This window comes from Pagrus pagrus (genome assembly GCF_965226575.1).
Source record: "Pagrus pagrus genome assembly, chromosome: 6".
Lineage (NCBI taxonomy): Eukaryota > Metazoa > Chordata > Actinopteri > Spariformes > Sparidae > Pagrus > Pagrus pagrus.
Window position 1 is genome coordinate 26,719,739 of NC_140190.1, and position 18,356 is coordinate 26,738,094.

The 18,356-nt window shown below is 41.3% G+C and overlaps 1 protein-coding gene across 3 annotated transcripts in view; it reads left to right on the plus strand.

Moving 5' to 3' along the window:
• The window catches only part of lrrc7 (leucine rich repeat containing 7), a 130,759-nt gene that overhangs the window by 25,298 nt on the left and 87,105 nt on the right, over positions 1-18,356 (plus strand). For all 3 annotated transcript variants that reach the window (XM_084354948.1, XM_084354949.1, XM_084354950.1), the window contains one exon: positions 4,316-4,602. The gene's annotated coding sequence lies outside the window, so the exon portion shown is untranslated. The remainder of the gene's footprint in view (positions 1-4,315; positions 4,603-18,356) is intronic.

Here is an 18,356-nt window from a genome sequence, read left to right on the forward strand (position 1 = left end):
AAGATGAAAGTGTGGAAAGGAGAGGAGGGGAGGAAACAAGGGAGTATAGAGCCTTTGTGAAAGGAAAAGAAAGGAAAGGAAAGAGGAGAGGAGAGAAGAGTGGAGAGGAAAGGTGAGGAGAAGGGAGAGGGAGGAGAGCAGAGAAGACAGGAAAAGGAGGACAGATGAGGGGGGAGGAGAGGAGGAATCAAGGGGAAAAGGAAAAGAAGTGACAGGGGAGAGGGGAGGGTAGGTTAGAGCAAAGGGGAGAAGAGAAGAGGAAAGAAGATGGAGAGGAGAGGAGAGGAGAGGAGGAAACAAGGGAGTATAGAGCCATTGTGAAAGGAAAGGAAAGAGGAGAGAAGATGCGAGAATAGGAGTGGAGAGGAAAGGAGAGCAGAGAAGGAAGTAAAAGAAGGACAAATGAGGAGGGAGGAAAGGTAAGAGGATAAAAAGGAGAGGAGAGGTAAATAAAGAGGAGAGGAGGAACCAAAGGAGTATAGAGCCATTGTGAAAGAAAAAGAAAGGGGGTGGAAAGAGGAGAGACGAGAATAAATTAAAGGAAAGGAGATGAGAGGAGGAAACACAGGGAGTGTGGGACCATTGAGTTTCACTCTCCATGCATCCCTCCTCACGTGGCTCCTGCCCTCCTGTCTCCTCCTCCTCCTCCTTCCTTAATCTCCTCCACTCTCCCTATCTCCTCCTTCCTCATGTCCCTCCCACCCTAAGGCAGGGGCATGCAGATGATGGGAGATACGGATCGTTTTCTCTCTCTGTCTCCTCCTCTTCACATCTCATCACCCAAGTAATGCATGAGAAGTATGCATGTGGCTTTGTGCACATGTAGGCCTTATATTGTGTGAGTGCATGAGGGTCTTTATGTAGATTGTGTTGTCGTTCTGTGTGTGTGTGTGTGTGTGTGTGTGTGTGTGTGTGTGTGTGTGCGCCTGTGTGTTTCTCTGTGTCAGCGTCCCAGAAAAGGCGGACCTGAGGGAGTTGTGCTCCACTTTCACTCCTTTATTAATTCACCCTTCGCTCCCACTGTGTTTGCCAGGATGGACATGATGGAAGGAGAGAGAGAGAGGGTGTAATAAGAGAGGGAGGACAACTGAAGTGATGTAAATGAGTTCAAAGAAGAGTCGAGATAGACAGTAAACACTCGGATTTGTTATTTCTGCGGCTCTGAGAGGTGAGAGATGAGGGTGTGGTGTACTTTGTGTCTGACTTTCATAGACCCTGAACACTTCGGTTATTTTAAAAGCAACCCATTTTCACCTCCGATCACATCCGGGAGAAACTGCAGCTTTTCATCCAACAGGAGGCACTGGCTTTGTATGTTTTTTTCACAGATACGAACACGGTTATTCAGCCAACAGACTGTGGGTGGGCAGGGGAGTCAGCATTCACAGCGTTTAGAGAGGAAAAAGACTTTGTCTGTGGAAGCTTTCTGAAACTGAGGGGACGACCGCAGAGCAGTTTTTCATCACGTTCATTTGTTTGTGCCTTCATTTATCTGGTGTAAAATCCCTGATGCACCGCAGGCTGAGACACTTCGCCGTTGTCGTCCAGCTCATTCAAACTGAAATGGCCCAAAAGCTGAGTTGTCAAATTAAATTAAAATCAAATAATTACTTTTACCATGTGCATAGGTGAAACTTATGCTTAAGTTTGTGTAATTTTGTTATCAAGGACTAGAGGTGTAGAAGACCCGTACATATGCAGCCTCAGCGGGCCCCTTTTACCTTGAAATACATACGTTTTCATGCCTGCACAGACAACTCTATTAACATTAACATAAACATGCATCTGTAGTGGTTATTAAGGTAATCAGTATTTTTTTAGAACATTTAAGAAAATCTGTACAATGTGAAATCCCCTCTTTATGTAACATATTGTATTTACTGTGTGAAGCTTTCACTATGAGGTTATAGTACATAATTTCAATCTTAGTTTGAAAGACAAAGATGGAAAGTCATCTAACTGTGGTACTTAACTGAGAAAGGGTTACTGTAATACATTATATTAAAATTAAAGTGAATTGTTTGGGAAGAAATGTAAGCCCATTGTGTTGCAACATAGAAGTACCATCATTTTATAACACTGGAAAATTTAAGGCACAATCCAATGTATACAAAACAGTGTACGCCTGGCTTTAAAACGTTAAACATAGAGAAACACCTCTGAAACGGACTGACTGGTCTTAATGCAGGTAGAAACGTTAACTAATAAGTTACTCAACTTGCTGCTATTTGCATCGGTGATGTTTGGAAAGACAACACTAAGACTGAGAAACACTTAAGTAAACTGGTTACATTTCAAAACACTGTAAACTACCAACATCTTTAAATTGTAAAATATTTTATTTTACTTCAATTAAATCTACAGTGGAACAGACAGTTTAATGTAACTGTTGAAAATGTTTTAATATTGTTTACAAGATACAAGCTTATTCAAGGCCCACTCCTAACGCCACTGTCGAGAACCACACACAAAATCTGACTTTTTCGCTAAACCTTTAAATATATATCATGATTTTTATAGTGGAAGTTCACTACCTAACCTGAAACAGGGCAATTTAATTCAAGAAGTTCAGTCCCACTGACAGAACAGAATTAAGTTGGGTTATGATAATACACTTAGTTAAAATGAATGATAAGGAAAATATGTATCCACAGTGATAAGGAAACCAGTGACTGTAAACTAGCACTTATAATCACAAGGGTCACATAGAAGTTCTAGCTGAGAGCTGAAGCCCGGGGATCGTAGAGAGGACCGCTATAGCAACAGTAACAATACAATAACGAACAGTGACAACAGAAGGATGTAGCTGGTGACAGAGGTACTCACCTAGAAAGAGTTAAAGTATACAAAATGCGATTTCAGGCTGTTGTATTTTGAAATAGAAAGGATGATTGACACGTATGGACTTGTATGGTAGAAATGTGAGGCTGAGAGACTGAACCGTCTCTGTACAATACAGTTTATTTATACACAGGTTGTGTATACATGCTGGTATCTAGGCTAACCCTCCCTGCCTTAAGCATAATCATACATTCTACACAGGCCTTTGTCTCCATAACGAACCTGACAATGACTAATGCTGCATCGCCATGGTGACGAGCATCCCCACATTATTGAATGTCATTTGGATTGCTTGGACAGACAAACCGACACACATGCAGGCAGGCGGCTGCTGTTGTCTCATTGTTGGTTCGACTCACTGTTCATCTAGCCACAGCTGAAAAATTATTTTACACTGCCGGGCAAATCCTCCATTTCATTTGTGGTCTGTGGAGATTTGGTTTGGCGTTAATGAACTGACTTGAAACGAGGAGGAATGACGAAGTGTGTGCTGGGGGGAACAGGCAGTCACGAAGCTCCTCATATTGGTCAGCATGTGAGAAGGGAAACAAATGGCGTATAGTTAGTGTTTCAGTCCACATTAATGCAATGTAAAGAATCCACTCTTGCGAAAATTCTCACTCGAATCCATTTAAACTCATCAAGAGACACTTTGCATAACTATTGCAGAGTATTCTTCAAGTAAAACTGTAACATTTCCAGTTTCCAATTTTAACCCTGAGTGCCTCTTTGCCCTCACAAGAGCTCCAAGGGTTAGTGGTTGAAATCTCCCCCTGTGAAATACGTCATCGGCAGCCGTTGATGCCGTTAATGTAAACAACTAGACATTTCCAATCTTTGGCTGTGGTGATTTCTCTGGTGTTGCTGTGGCAATCCTGGTATTATCACAAAGCTTCACACTATCAATTAAGTCATCAAATCCCTGCTCAAGACTGAAACATCACCACGTGAGAGCAGAGATGCAACTTTATCACACATGAGTGGGTCTTTTCTGCTCTTTATTTTGTTTGAGGAAGTTTACACTTCGAGCAATTATAGCTAAATTCGCTCGCTACCTAAGATAGCTTTCAGTTTCTTGAACTCATTGGTTATTCCTCATTTTCAAACCTTTTCTTTTATTCAAGTAGAAGATACTGGTTTAAACAGGGAAACTAAAATCAATCCACGTATGAATTTTAAACCAACACATGGAGATAGGGTTAACTAGCCAGCTAACTATGGCCAGCAGTAGTTGTAATTTCAGCCCGGTAATTCAAAGGTAGACGCAACAAATCAGAAACCAGCTTTTGTCTCTTTCTGTCTGAAATCAAGGACACATTGTTTCTAAGATGACTAAGAATTGTGTTGGCTAATGTGTGGAGGTAGAACAAAAAGCTTTATATGTGTAGCAACTACACCTAAACAGGACTGAGATGAGCTCAGGGTCAGTTAATTTACAGAAGCATGATTTTCTCTTTGTTGTCTGTTCGCACAGGAAACCTATATGAAGACGGCACAAGAAGTTTCAACAAGAAGACTGCTGCTGACTGCTGAGGCTAACTGAACGACAAGCTGGCACAAACATGTTCAGCAGAGCGTTGTACCCATAAGGCCTTGCAGGGGCCCAGTGGGTGGGGTTACAAGGAAGCAGAGATGAACCTGACCAACGACAGACCGTCACCCGGGGATATAAGCTCCACCCACCACTGATCTTCAGGGTGACTGTCAGCTGGACCACCCCTCATACGCCGGCATCTTAATCCCCATTGGCCCACAGTACAGGTAGGAAATGAGTAGGAGAGGAGAGGAGAGGAGCTTTTGAATCTCTGGTTCTCAGAGTTGTGATTGTCAGTATCAGAAGTTTTTCTAATTATTATCCTGACTGTTGGAGGCACACTGATGAAAAGTGGAGCTGAAGGTTGAGGAGGATTAAGTGGGGGAGTTATGAAATGCTGTGGAGGGGCTAAAATGGGTTAAATAGTTTAAGATAACAAGGTTAATGGAGCAACAATATTATACTTATAAAAGAAAGAGGAGGAATTAAGGAGGTGTCCATCCAAAATTAAAATTCAGGCGAAATATCTGCCGTCATCACCTCCTCCTGGCTGCATCCAACTGCCTCCAAAGCTTATCCAAGAATACTGTCTTTGCTGTCTCAATGCAGTCATAAAACCTGGAATAAAGAGGCACACATTCAGGCCATCTCTCCTCGAAAGTGTTCATAGTGCTGCACTAGGTAGTGTACATGAAAACTGGCGAAGCCGATTGTGTGAAGTGTGAATCATTGCATGTCGACGATTGCTGGTGGAAGTGGGCGCGATTGTCAGATTGTTGGTTTTGGAAAGTTACAGAAACTGTCAGACGCAGTGCTTTCAGTTCAGACGTTGGACAGGTGCAGGGGGAGGATTTTTCAGATGGCCTTCAAGCACTTAATTTGAAGCACACTGAGGCTCTTCTACTCTCATGGAGCTGCTCAGCCATGCAGTCAGTTAAATACCCTTCCAGTAAAGGTTGAAGACAGCAGTTGGCTTTTTGAGGCTTTTACTTGCAGCATTTGGAAAACTGTGAAAACAATATTGGAAGACAAATTAAATGCTAGGAATAACAAAATAGAAAAAATGAAATCACATCAAGAGTTTGACTGAAGGTACTGAAAATGAATTGGTACAGAAACGAGGAAATTAAATATAAAGAATCATAGATCATCTATCAAAACATTACCAGTGAACAACAAGCATTAAATCCCCACAGGACGTACATATCATAATGACACTGATTTATCCAGTAAACAATAAGAAAAAACACTAAAACCAACCAAAAAATGACCTTAAATGAATCAAGTTTATTCAAATTAATGTCAAAGCAGTTGTGTTATGTATGTTTAAACAGGAAGCAAAGCAAATTTTTGCCTTGTGTTACTCGCGCAAGTTGTGTGTTAATTAAACGTATTCCCACAAGTGTTTATTCGCCCCAAATAGCCAGATTTCTTAACTTTACATTCACTGTAACAAGACCACACCCACCGAGGGTGTGTGTATCTTTGTGTTTAAATTCAGGTCAACCTCTCACTAAACTCAGCACTCACCAGAGACTCCAGTTCTCCTTTTCCCCTCTACTCTCTGTAACGTTACTTTCATGAAATAAACTAAACACCCAACAATGGCAGTCAGCTCTGCCGCAGTCAGGTTGATAAGCGGAAGTGAAGATAAATCCACTTTTCAATCTCAAAAGTTTAAATAGTAATCTCTGAGCTCCCTGGATCACAGCAGACAGCAACTTGAGTCTGGGGGCCGTATTGAGACGGTCTATAGTGGATGGTCTAAAGCGCAAAGCGTGAGTGCATTTAGGGCGTGTCAAAGCCACCATCCAGTTGAATTTATTGAAGTTGAAGTTAATTTTGCTAGTTAAAAGGTGGTTAATCTGGGAGCAAAGTGCGGTGCACAGCGTATAGGCGTTGTATTTAGACTCTGAATTAGTCATGGAACATAAATGAAACCAATCCGAGTGTTGTCTCCCATTCCCTTGAAGAGCCAGGTGTACCAGGACCTGACACATATTAAACAGTGTGTCGTCTTCGCTGAGGGACATGTACGTGGTCCTCGGCTGCTGGACCCTCTGCCCCGCCGTTTCACAATCATCTGTCCCATCAACAACTCTGTTTGACTGCATATGAAAAAATAAACTGATATTTAACTGAGGAGGAGCCATGCTGCGTGTCCCTCTGTATGTGCAGGATTCTCAGTCCGTGGATCAGGCCTGGTCAATAATGGGTGGGTGAGAGGATGAAATATGTCCTTAATGAGGAAATTATTAATGACATTACATGCAGCGATCCTCCAGCAGCAGAAACCATATATGTGTATCTCTACATTAACATCCGCATTTGCGCATGAGGAACAGCTGATGAACATTCATTGAGTACTTAAAACTCCTGATTCGTTTCCTTTGAGAGTTTGTAACTACAGCTTTTAGTTTTGTTGATTAAATATGCCCAGTATTTGTTACACTGACATGACTGCGTTCATGGAAATTTAAAAAAAAACTTGAAGCAGCCTCTCAAATCATAAAATCGCATCTTACTCTCTGAATAATGCACTCTTTAAAGAGCAGGAAACAGACTGCTGCTTTCTGCTGCCTCAAGATATCAGTCCGCCATCCGTGCGCCTGACCACACCTCATTTTAAGACCAACATGCTCAGGGGCGCACAGATGGATGCAAGTATATTTGCTATTTACACAACGTGTGCGCTGGGCATGAAAATGACAACTGCGTCAGTCTGAAACTAGCAATGAAACCTGTGCGCCGCCTTGTGCCGAGCATAAGATAGAGCCATGGGTGTTTATTCCTCCAGAGGGTCTGGCTCTGCATCTGTCTCTCTCCTCCAGAGCTGGCAGGCTCTGAGCAGCAGACCTCGACACACACCACACAGCAAAGCCCCAAAACACAAACACATTTTTCGCTGAAGTTGAAGTTTCAATGAAACTCACATGAACAAACCAATGACATGAATTTAGCGTAATCCTGAACTTTTGCTTCAAAATTTGCTTCACTTTCGCTGTGAACACACCGTTAATCTAACTTGTCTGACATGTTACCAATAGCAGTGTTATTTTTAAAGGTCACATTGAAAAACATTTTTATGTTGACAAACCATTTAAAAAAAATAATACATCTAACTTGCTTGTAAGAAAGGTGCAGAATAAAAGTATCTCTGTTCCTTAAAAACATTGCAATAGCTAGCGTTAGCCACATTAGCTAGTGCACAAACTGGTAACCCCTTGAGAGGGCAGACGAACTGAACAACAGTGGTGTTGTAATGTGAATGTAATGGAAGGGGGGAGATAGAATGATAGATAGATGTTATTAATAATACCTTTCAGTTGGTTAACACATTTTTCAGTGAAAGACTGAAATACATGACAGTTAGCCTAACAGTACATTAACAGAATGTTTTATGAGCAACACATAAGCCTCAGGCAGCAGGTTGGCGCTAAATTGATCACACAAAAATACATTAATGTATCACAAATCATTTAAACTAGTGTCACAGACTTGACAACAGGCTGGATCTAACCATGTCAGTTAAACCATGTCAGTAATGGCTGCTAATAGCAGCAGACTGTTCAGCTGAAATCAACTGCTGGTGGCCTTCAAATACAAACATTGAAACACTCATCATCAGTACTTGATTAAAAATCTTGTGTTTCTATGTAATTTGAAAGCTTCAGCTGGGTTTTGTACAGTCACCAAGCTGTTGTTGTTTCCCTTTGATTCTTGTTACCAACGTCACACCGTGTGATAATAAGCATCACAAACACACAGGTACTCATGTGACTGTGAAACTGCAGCTGTGGCAGCGGTAGCAGCTGGCAGATTAGTTTTATCACATGAGGTACAGGGGAAATGTTTAAGCACAAAGTGAGTGAACCAGAGTGCTGATCACGGTTAGAAATATTGTGTAAGGTGTCTTTCAGTCATTTACAGTGAAATAGTTCAACATTAGCGTTGTTTTAGGATCAGAGCACACTTTGGTTGGTCTAACTGCTGCGGCATGAACGTTCTTACAATCCGAATCTGCTCTAACCCAGGTTATGAATGATGAATCCCGCTTGATCGTAAATTGGAGACGCGTGGCCGATTGTTTGTAATTAGTATAGCTAATGCCCACTCAACACCATAGAAGGGCAGGTGTTGTGCCGTGTGCAAACAGTCAACACTGGCACAGTAGAGAGATGCCATCACAAAAGGGTAGTAAGAAGAAGGAGAATGTCAGCAGTAGTGACCTTGAGGTATTGTTAAATCAAATAAAAGAATGTAAACATCTTCCATAGCGTCAAACATGGTATCAGGGCACATCCACCTGGCCTTCAGCTCAACTGTGCGCTCTACCACAGAGCGGGTGCACGAGGTCCGTCGGTTGTGAGAGCGCTCCTGTCTGGTCTGGGGATTTGTCAAGGGGGGTCATCAGCCATTGAGTGAGGGTATAACCTTGGTCATCTATGTAGCATTTTTATAAATCAGCCATCTCCACCAGCTCCTGGAGCCAGACGCATCACCAGGAACTATTCTGCAGCACAGAGAAGGTGCTTTGATCCGTATATGCGTGCAATCTACAGCACCAATGATATGTGGCAATCCAGCTGATGATATTATAAATGATATTATCGCTTTCAGTACTCTCGGAAGTGCACGGCTCAAAGAGAATAACATCACAGACCCAACACTCATCATTGACATTTTTTAAAATGAAATATCTATCAAATGATGGGTTTATATTATTGTAAAATTTACATACTACTCAAGATTTTGGATGATCTGTGAAATGACAACTGTCGTTGGAATGATGAAGACAACAACAGGATTTTTTTATGATGGGCATGTTCGTTCTCATCAGACACCTCAGCCAGATTATGTCACTCCTGTGGATAGACTTTCTCATTAACTTCCAAATTTCTGCTGTGGGAAAAAGTTTATTGCAGACGACATTACAGACAGAGATGAGTTAGATGTCTGACTAATGAAAGATTTTTTGCCATCGTGCTTCTTCCACATCTTTCAGAGCAGTCTGCTTTAAACAGAAGGCGAGGATCTTACTGGAAGTGTTTTGAGTTGTGAACTATCTTTCTATTTAACTTTAAATTAAACATTACTGGATAAGCGTAGCGCTCTTCAGTGAGTCCCAAAAAGGAACTAAAAACAGAGTAGCCATTAAAATGTGATCTACAATATGTATCACTAAAATACCCCTCGTTGTGTATGTGTGTGTGTGTGTGTCAGTTTGTGTATTTTTAAGTGGGTGTTTGTGTGGGCGTTCATGGGCCAGCCTCATTGTGTTTTTCACACTCTGTCCTCTCTCTCTCTCTCTGTTTCTTTCTCTCTCTATCTACTGTTGCCATGGAACCAGTCCTACTCATCCCTGTTCGCTGAGTCAGGAGAATGAGGGTGTAGTTTGACTGGGGTGGTCCTCTCAGAATCACTAGGTGGCATCTCAGACCCATCTACCAAATCTAGCTGCTCATAGCAGTTTGGAGAAGACAATTCACACTCCGCTGTTAGGAACCATCAAGTGAACTCAACTCTGAAAGACTCTGGCTGGCTTTTTCAGGGGGAAGACCTCGCTTGATAGCAGCATTTCACTGTATCTCCTGTATGATTATACTCATCACCGTTATAATGTAGGTTATGTCAGACTTCAGAAGAGTTGATTTTGACCTATTTTTCTTTTTTAAAGAACCCAAGATGAAAGATGAAATGGGCTCTTGAGCTTCCAGGAAAAAGTGCATTTTCAGAAGTGAACTCATACTGCACCTGTGGTCATAAGTGAAGCATCCAACCAGTTTAGTCTTCACAAATGTTTTAACTGCGCTGCCTTAATAAATATCACTTGCCTTAAATTATCTCCATAATTTATATCCCAGTGCATTACACTAGGATTAATTCAGGATGAATCCATCACTGTCTAACGTCCTGCTAATGTGATGTGATGTGATGTGATGTGAAATAACATCACGTTAAAGGAGAAGTTCAGTATCTTGGACAGTCTCTGGCCTATCATGCGTCAGTGTCTGTGAGTATGTTGTAGACATACAATAATCTACATACTTTGACTGGACAGTAGTTATGATTTATATCTGCTATACTACACAGAAACTACGTCATTTTCTGTTGCAAAGTTTGCTTCCTGAGTTCAAAATAGCTCTGTGTGTGAGCGTTTTCAACATGCTACACAGAAGCTGGTTGACTTTGGGGAAGTCATCCCCACCCCTGTAGTGGAGCAGAGTCATGAACGACTCTGTGCCTCTGTTTCCACGGGCATTGAAACAAGTGTGATTGGCTCTTGCCTGTTGTTTGTCTTGCGTCAGAGGGAATTAGCATTAAGTGGAACCTTCTTACGTAATGCAAAGGCATCTGGCATAAATCTAGTGTTTGCTATATTTTGAGGAAACAGCAGGATTTTCATACATGTTGACATTAATATCATACCCAGGCTGAGGGAGGCTTTTAACTAGCAGAAGAAAAACAGAAAGAAATGTATACACTCACCTGCCAGTTTAATCTAAAACAAAATGGACTTAAACACTGAGATGTTTGTTACATTTTCCATCTAATTCTATTACATAGGTTCAGTGTAAAGTGTCTCATTTAAAGCAGAGTTTTTCTATCATGATGAGTCCATGTGTATAACTAAGATGTGTAATTTATTGCAGGAGACAGAATAACCAATCTGAAATGCATTAGATTTATGTACAATACTAAAATAATGAATACTTGAACAACACATTATGTTTATGTAGTTACTCTTAACTTCAAATGTAATAATTGAATAAACAGATAAGGTTTATGTATTTATAAGTCTGCATTCATTTAATATAATCATACATCAGAAGTAATTTAATTTATTCACATTGACTCATGATAGAATAACTTACTGTTTTAGCCAATTTTTCAGTTAAAATTAGAGCAGTACAACAGTTGTGCAGTAAATCTTACCTTCGTGATGGTTATACTGTTCGGTTTTTGCTAAAACTGTTGTAGCGAGGCGCTGATTGAACTGTTTGAACATTTTGGAGGATGTAGTTTGTGGCTCTGTTGATTGCATTTAAATTATACTGCCAGGTGTTTCTGCTATTTTGTCCTCCCAAATTATATCAATGAGAGTAGGCTAAATAACAAAAACACCTTCCTTTTTTTCTTTCCGCCGCAAAAATATATACAAGTACAACCACCTCATCCCTTGGGAGGTATGTTTCTCTCACGGCGTCCTCCACAGACTCAGTGGGGTGACTGAGCTGTAATTAACACAATCCAAAGGGTAGAGTGTACTCTGAATGGTGCATGCACACATTTTAAAAACGATACGACGACTTTGTTTTTCTAGAGAAACAGTATATGGTGTGTGCAAGATTATGTTTGCCATGTTTTCACTTGTATTTTTGGGGGAAGAGTGCTTCTTTAAATAGCTCCGTTGTTAGTGGCATTTGCCGTAATGACTCCTTTGTGATTGCAGCTTCTTCTCCACAGAAGAGGACAGTAGAGCAACAGAGAACATTTGGGCAAGTCTACAGTAATTGAAGCAATTGCAAATGAATCCCATGGGACTGAATCTTCAGTCTGAGCTGAACTGAACAGAGTTAATGGCTTTTGTGAACAACTGCTGTGTGATTCACTCGTGGGGCCACATTACATCCGAATGAGAAAATCCTATCTTAATCCCACTTAAGAAAGCAATTTAGAGTTTTTCCCTGATACAAGGAGCGTTGCTGAATGCAGCGTCTGTTGCCAATCAAGCTGTAGTGTACGAATCGGTGAATCACCCTCAATCTGCTGCAGGGACACCAAATATCTTGATCTGATAGCAAGATTCAATACTGACTATGTGCTTCAGCTGGAACCAGTAAATATGTCTGAAAGGAAGAACTTCACTTCAAGAGCTATACAACTGCTTTATTAGTCACTGATGATTGATTGGATGGATGAACAATATAATGAATAGCTAACGGCCAATTGGTCGTGGTAACAGATTTCTCCCGGAGCTGCTTGAGCACCTTTCACTGTTTTGTCAGAAGCTGCAAAGTCACAACTCGATTCATAATTGCAGGCATCATCAAAATGCAACAAAAACATTTTTCAGAAACTGGAATGTGTGAAAGTTTGGTGAGCTGTGTGTGAATAGCCCATTGTGACAGCAAGAATACAACTCGGTGTAAAATTGTTCAGCAGTTTCCCAGGCATTGTTTCAGGAAGATGACTTCAGCCAAAATCCCTTACTGCAGAAATGTCGATGTAACCATGTGAGACAGAAGTCCATTTACACTTGCAACACAAGAACCAAAGTTGGTGCAGTCGAAAGTCAAAAAGTACAACTCGAACTTTGCTCGCACAGTAGAGTGGAAATTTCTCCATTATATGATGTCTCACGATACAGACGTGGAAGATTCTGCATTGATGCAGAGACAGAGCATAATTAGGAGATGTCAGCCTATGTTGATTGTTGACTCGGGCCCTGCTGGTAAATAAAATTGTAAAGTTACATTGCAATGTCACGGTTTGTTTTGAATTGTGGGTGAACATTGGGCTAATGTTACTTATGTTCGGAGATGTGTCAGAGGGAGGCAGAGATCAGCAGCAAGTGACGCAGTGAACGTCTGCAGCCACAAGAAATACACTGAGCCCAGCTAATCAGCCAAGAGTTAAGGAAGCGCTGTCACCTTTGCCATCAAACTCTGAGAGGTGTGTGCTGACTACACCACAATTGTAATGCACTGCAGATGGGTTTATTCAATGTTTAAGTACTGAGGTGGGTCTAAGAGAGACGGATGGAAAATATGCAGTATTTATATTGTAGACTGATGTAGTCTGAATATTTAAAGGACTTTCTGAACAAAAAGGGAATTTATATTTATCTCACTGCTTGTATTAAATGATGAAAAAGTAGCCATGTGCAGTAGTGCCATACAATGAGATGCATCATGATGCACAGAGAATCGTTGACTCGTAATCAAATCAAATAGTGAGGGGAAGATTCACACCTGTGTCACAGAGTGTGAATTACCACTCGAAACTCACCTCTAATTTTAGTTTCATTGTTACATTGTTAATTAGTAAATGTTGGTGCTCGTATGTAATAATGTCTTGAATGTCCATGTTCGATGCAGCTGATACATTATAGTTGCAGTTTCATTTAGAAAAGAACGTGGGTGAAGCGTAGCTAATGTTATCAGGTCTGATTAAGATAATGTGATTATGCGCTTAGTTAAAGTAGAAGCATTATCTCAGAAACATATTGTTGTTGTTGAGTGACAGAGGCATGAAAGACATTTGCAGGGACAGAAGCAAAATCCTGATAAAGGCTTCTCCTTTGACTGCAAAAGCAGTAACCAGAACTCACCCAGGGAAATAAATAGAAAAGAGGTGCAGAGAAGTTCATTAACATGGTAGAGAGAGTGTGAGAGGGGACACAGAGCCATCTCCCATTGTTGCCCAATTCTCTGTTTGGCTATATTACAGGCAACATGTGCCATTTGGAAAGTCCATTTTGAAAGTAAAACAGTATATTTGGCCCGCATAGATATTTTGGAGTTTGCCCAAATTAATTTTCAAGGGTTTTATGAACACCAGCGATAAAACAGAGACTTGCAACCACATTGAAATATGGAAATCGCCCAAAGTGAAGAGACATGTTTCAGTGTTAGTTTGTTTTACCAGGATAATCAACTCAGTTTCCAACAAATCTTCAGACCAAAACAACTGAATAGATTGCCAGTGACTCCAAAAACTACATATATCAACATTTCCAAAACAACATGACTGTTGCAGTGCACAGTTGTACTGGATTTTCATTGTATGCTTTGGGTTTGGTTGGGTTTAGGCACTAGAACATGTCACTTAACTTCATTAGTAAGTTAACAGAACTCGCCATTGACTTTTGGTTTCACACTGGACATGAACGGTGGTCTCCTGGGTGAAAGCCCTGTGCTTGTTTCACCTGACTTGTTTCACCCGACTGTCCATCCCTATAGGCCAGTGTGTTCTCTTGCAGACGTGTCCAGCTGATAGTGGCACCATTTACTGCAGGCTGTTCTTGATCGCAGTATTTATTGCTGCAGGTCACTCTGGGAGATTTGAGTCCCACATCCATAAAACCTTCGCCGCTGACCTTGCCTGTCCATTAGGGGCCATTGGTGAAGTCCACCTGAACAGTTCTGTCAGGTTTGGTGGAGGGAATGTGACGCACAGATTTAAGGAGCACTGTCAGCAGTTTTTTTTTTTATTCTGTTCACTATGCCATCATTAACAGGAATTTACAGACACCGGTAATGAAATGTGCAGCTCTGTTGATCACCCATTGAATCTAATATAAACCTGTGTTTTTATCTACAGTAGTGTTGGGAGTCAGGCCATCCACATCAACATAGATTTGCATTTTCAAACTAAGGTCATTCCTTCATTTTGACCTTGTTAATTATTTAACCATAGCACTTCTAGGTCTAAAGCCAACGTAGTAAAAGTTGCATGTTAGCAGAGAAGCGTCAGTCCTCCATCTACACAGGATGCGTTCAGGCACAGTACTGAGTGTAGGTTACCCAGGCTTTGGCAGTGATGTCAGCCCAAAACACACCCACTGTAGTTGTGCACATAAAAAGGAATAAAATAGAAGTGAAGCTTAAAAATATGCTTGCAGTTTACGTACGTATAGCTCAGTGAAATGCAAGATGTTATGTGGCCTCTGTGCTCAGCTGTATTGACTCAAATATAGGCGTATCTATTCCGTTCGATGCACGTGTGATGGATATGTAGCCCAGAAGCAATCTCTATCTTTTTCACTGTGTGGACCCAAAAGTATACCAGTAAATGGAAGTATTGAGGGAAGTAGTTACATTATTATAGTTCAACATTTTGGGAAGTAGGCAAAGAAATCTTGATGTCACTTCAGGAAGTTACTGCTCCCGACCAAGAAATAATCTGGCACGCAACCTCTGGTAAAACACTAACTTGTTGTTTTTACACTTCAGTTTTCATACGGATTAAACCATCAACTGTTTCCTCTTGACCACAGGTTTTATGCTAAGCTAAGCTAGCCTGCTGCTAGCTGTAGCCTTATATTTAAAGGACAGATAGGTGGGTAGAGTATGGAATCGATTGTCTCATCTACAATCAAGAAAACAAATACTATTATAATACCACTGTGAGCTACACTGTGCTCATATTAACACGGTCGTCTCTATCCATCTTCATCTCTCCGTGTGCTCCTCTGCCGTTTCCCCTTCCTCTCCTCAGGTATCCTCTCTTCCTCAGCGGTAGCAGGAACGGTCGCCATAGCAACAGAGAGCCTACAGCGAAGTGAGAGAAAGAGTGAAACGAAAAAAGAAAAAGAAAGAAAAGAAAAGAGCGATGTAGACAAGGAGAGAAGGAGGAAGGGGAAACTTTGGGCTGAAAGCTGCAGTTCATGTCTTCCTTGCAGCTTCTCCCTCTCCATCTCTACATCTGTGTTATTTTCTTCACATAGATTGGCTTCCTTGAGCTTCTCCTGGAGCTTTCATCTGTTCCTTCTATCTATCCCTCCAGCTTTATCTCTAATCCTTCATCTATCCCTCTGTGTCCAGAAGTTAAGGGCCAATTATAGCTTTTGGGTTCATGATACACACAACTACATTCTCCCCTATGTGTGTGTGTGTTCTGTATGCAGCCCGACTCCTCCTCTATTGTAAACATGGATTCTTGCTTGAGGTAAAAACTGCTTGTTAGCTGCATTATTCACTTGTTATTGGGGATGTTGTGGGTTGATTCAAGGCAGACAATCAAAGTCACTACAGGGTGTTTCCTGGCAGGAGGGCTCTCTCTTTACTAGGTGGCTTTTTACTCCACTTTTACTCGTGCAATTTCAAATTTCTTAAATGCAAAACGACCACCCCTCCACTGAAGTCTATTCTTAAAGGTCTAACAGTGAGGAGGTTGAAGAAGTCACGGCACTGAAATGGAAATGCTAAAATGTTTATGTCCTCTTGTGGTGTGGAGGGTTATGTGCTGGAGAAGGAGCAAGAGAAAGAGAGCGTGTGTGTGTGTGTGTGTGTGTGTGTGTGTGTGTGTGTGTGTGTGTGTGTCTCTCTCTCTCTGTTTTAATCTCATTCATATATTCATCAGAAGGCAGAAGTGCTGACGCAAGTGAGAGGGAGAGGAGGCATGGAAGTGAGAGGCAGAAAGTGTGAGATAAAGTGTGAGGAGGAGAGAGAAATCCAGAAACGCATCCATCTATCCATCCACCCTGAGTGCTAATGGTGATACTTGATGTGGACATTAAACATAGAGCACATGGATGAATAGTGAATGTAGAGAGGGCAAAGTAGAGGTGGATAGAAGGAGGCATTTATAAAAGAGGGTAGGGAGAATCAATCAAGCCTCCCATTTTCACAGATTTATTTTGGATTAAAGGGCAATTAAATCCTCAAATGCAGACCAAAATAACAACTGCCACCGTCCTCAAATACATTTCAACTTGCAAGCTTGCATCAGAGCGTACCCAGCTCTCTGTTGTGTCCATCTCTGTTTACTTTTGTGCTGACGACATGAAAAGAGACTTCAAAGAAAGCAGAGTGCACAAAAATCAGAAGCGACAGAAATCAGGCAAACAGCAGAAAATGGAGAAATGATGTAAAGTAAAGATGAGAAAGAGAGGAGGATACGGGACAAGGAGGACAGAAACAGGAGGATAGAGGAGGATGACCTTTTTGCCACATCCGTCACTAACCGTAATTCATCTGGAGCATGTCCATGCTGTGGACAGCCGACTGATTTTCTCAGCTAACCTGATGCGACATACATCTGTTTATCACAACTGTAAAGGGCTGTTGGACCAGGATTAACAAGACAAGTACATGCTAGAGAGTTAGTAAACATGACATGGAGACGCACACAGGAAATAATGCCTGCTCGAAAAGTGATTTAAACAGGAAACCATCCGGTTAGTAAATATATTTTGAGGACAAATCTGGGAAAGATTTTGTGCAAAGAAAGTTGATTATTTAGTTTCATTTCCAGTTTGTCAAATACTGATGCTGTGGGTTGGTAGGCTGGGCCGGGCTACCAACCCACAGCATCGGTATTTGACAAGCAGCGAGGGGTTGCAGGTTGGACTCGAGCCCTGGGCCGCTGCGGCAAGGACAGGGCCTCCATACACGGGTCGCATGCTGTACCAACTGCTACTGAGGCGCCCCATGTGATTACAATTTTATAAAAATTACCTTGTTCATGAACATCTCTGCCCGACTCACTATCAGATAGATATTCATCAGCAAAAGTGGTTGTTTATCATGTTCCCACGCTATTTCACGACATCATCGAACTATGTCTTTTGTTTTCATTCTCAGACATGCAGTTTTATTTTGGTCGTGTAGCAGTGGTGCTTTTAAAATGGAAGATGACTCCTATTCATAGAAATATGTAAATACAATAAAAGTTAAGATCTATCTATTGAGCTTAAAGAATAAAAAATCGTTGAATTGAAGTATTTTCCTGGAAGTGATCCCGGTTAAAAAGCCTGGAATTAAAATTACAGCCACCCATGTGAGGTTCAGTGAAGAGGAGTTTGGATTTAGATGCGAGTTACTGCTCCCACCTGCAGCTCAGTGAGACTAAAACTGCCATCCTCTGTCACCATCCAGTATGAGGAGGTGGACACTGTAGTGTCACATCCTTCAGTGTGTGCAACTGGTTTATCTGATAATGTCATGTTGGTGTTATGAATATTGTGTCAAGACACCTTTGGAGCAAGCTGTTACTTGGCTAAGTACTTTACGTACAGGACTCTCACCCATCCCTGGGTGGCGAATCTGTAACATAACAAAAGCGTTATTGGTCAGTTGCAATGATTGTTCTGGAGCAAAATTAATTATGATGTACAGTGATATCTGATCGTGCATTTGCATTTGCAAAATGTTTTTCAGCTACTTTTTTGTAGCATGAAGGCTCCTTGGTGAGAGGCTCAGGACTAACTCTTCAGACTGGAGAGTTTGTCAGTACCTCAAGGCCATTTTCACAG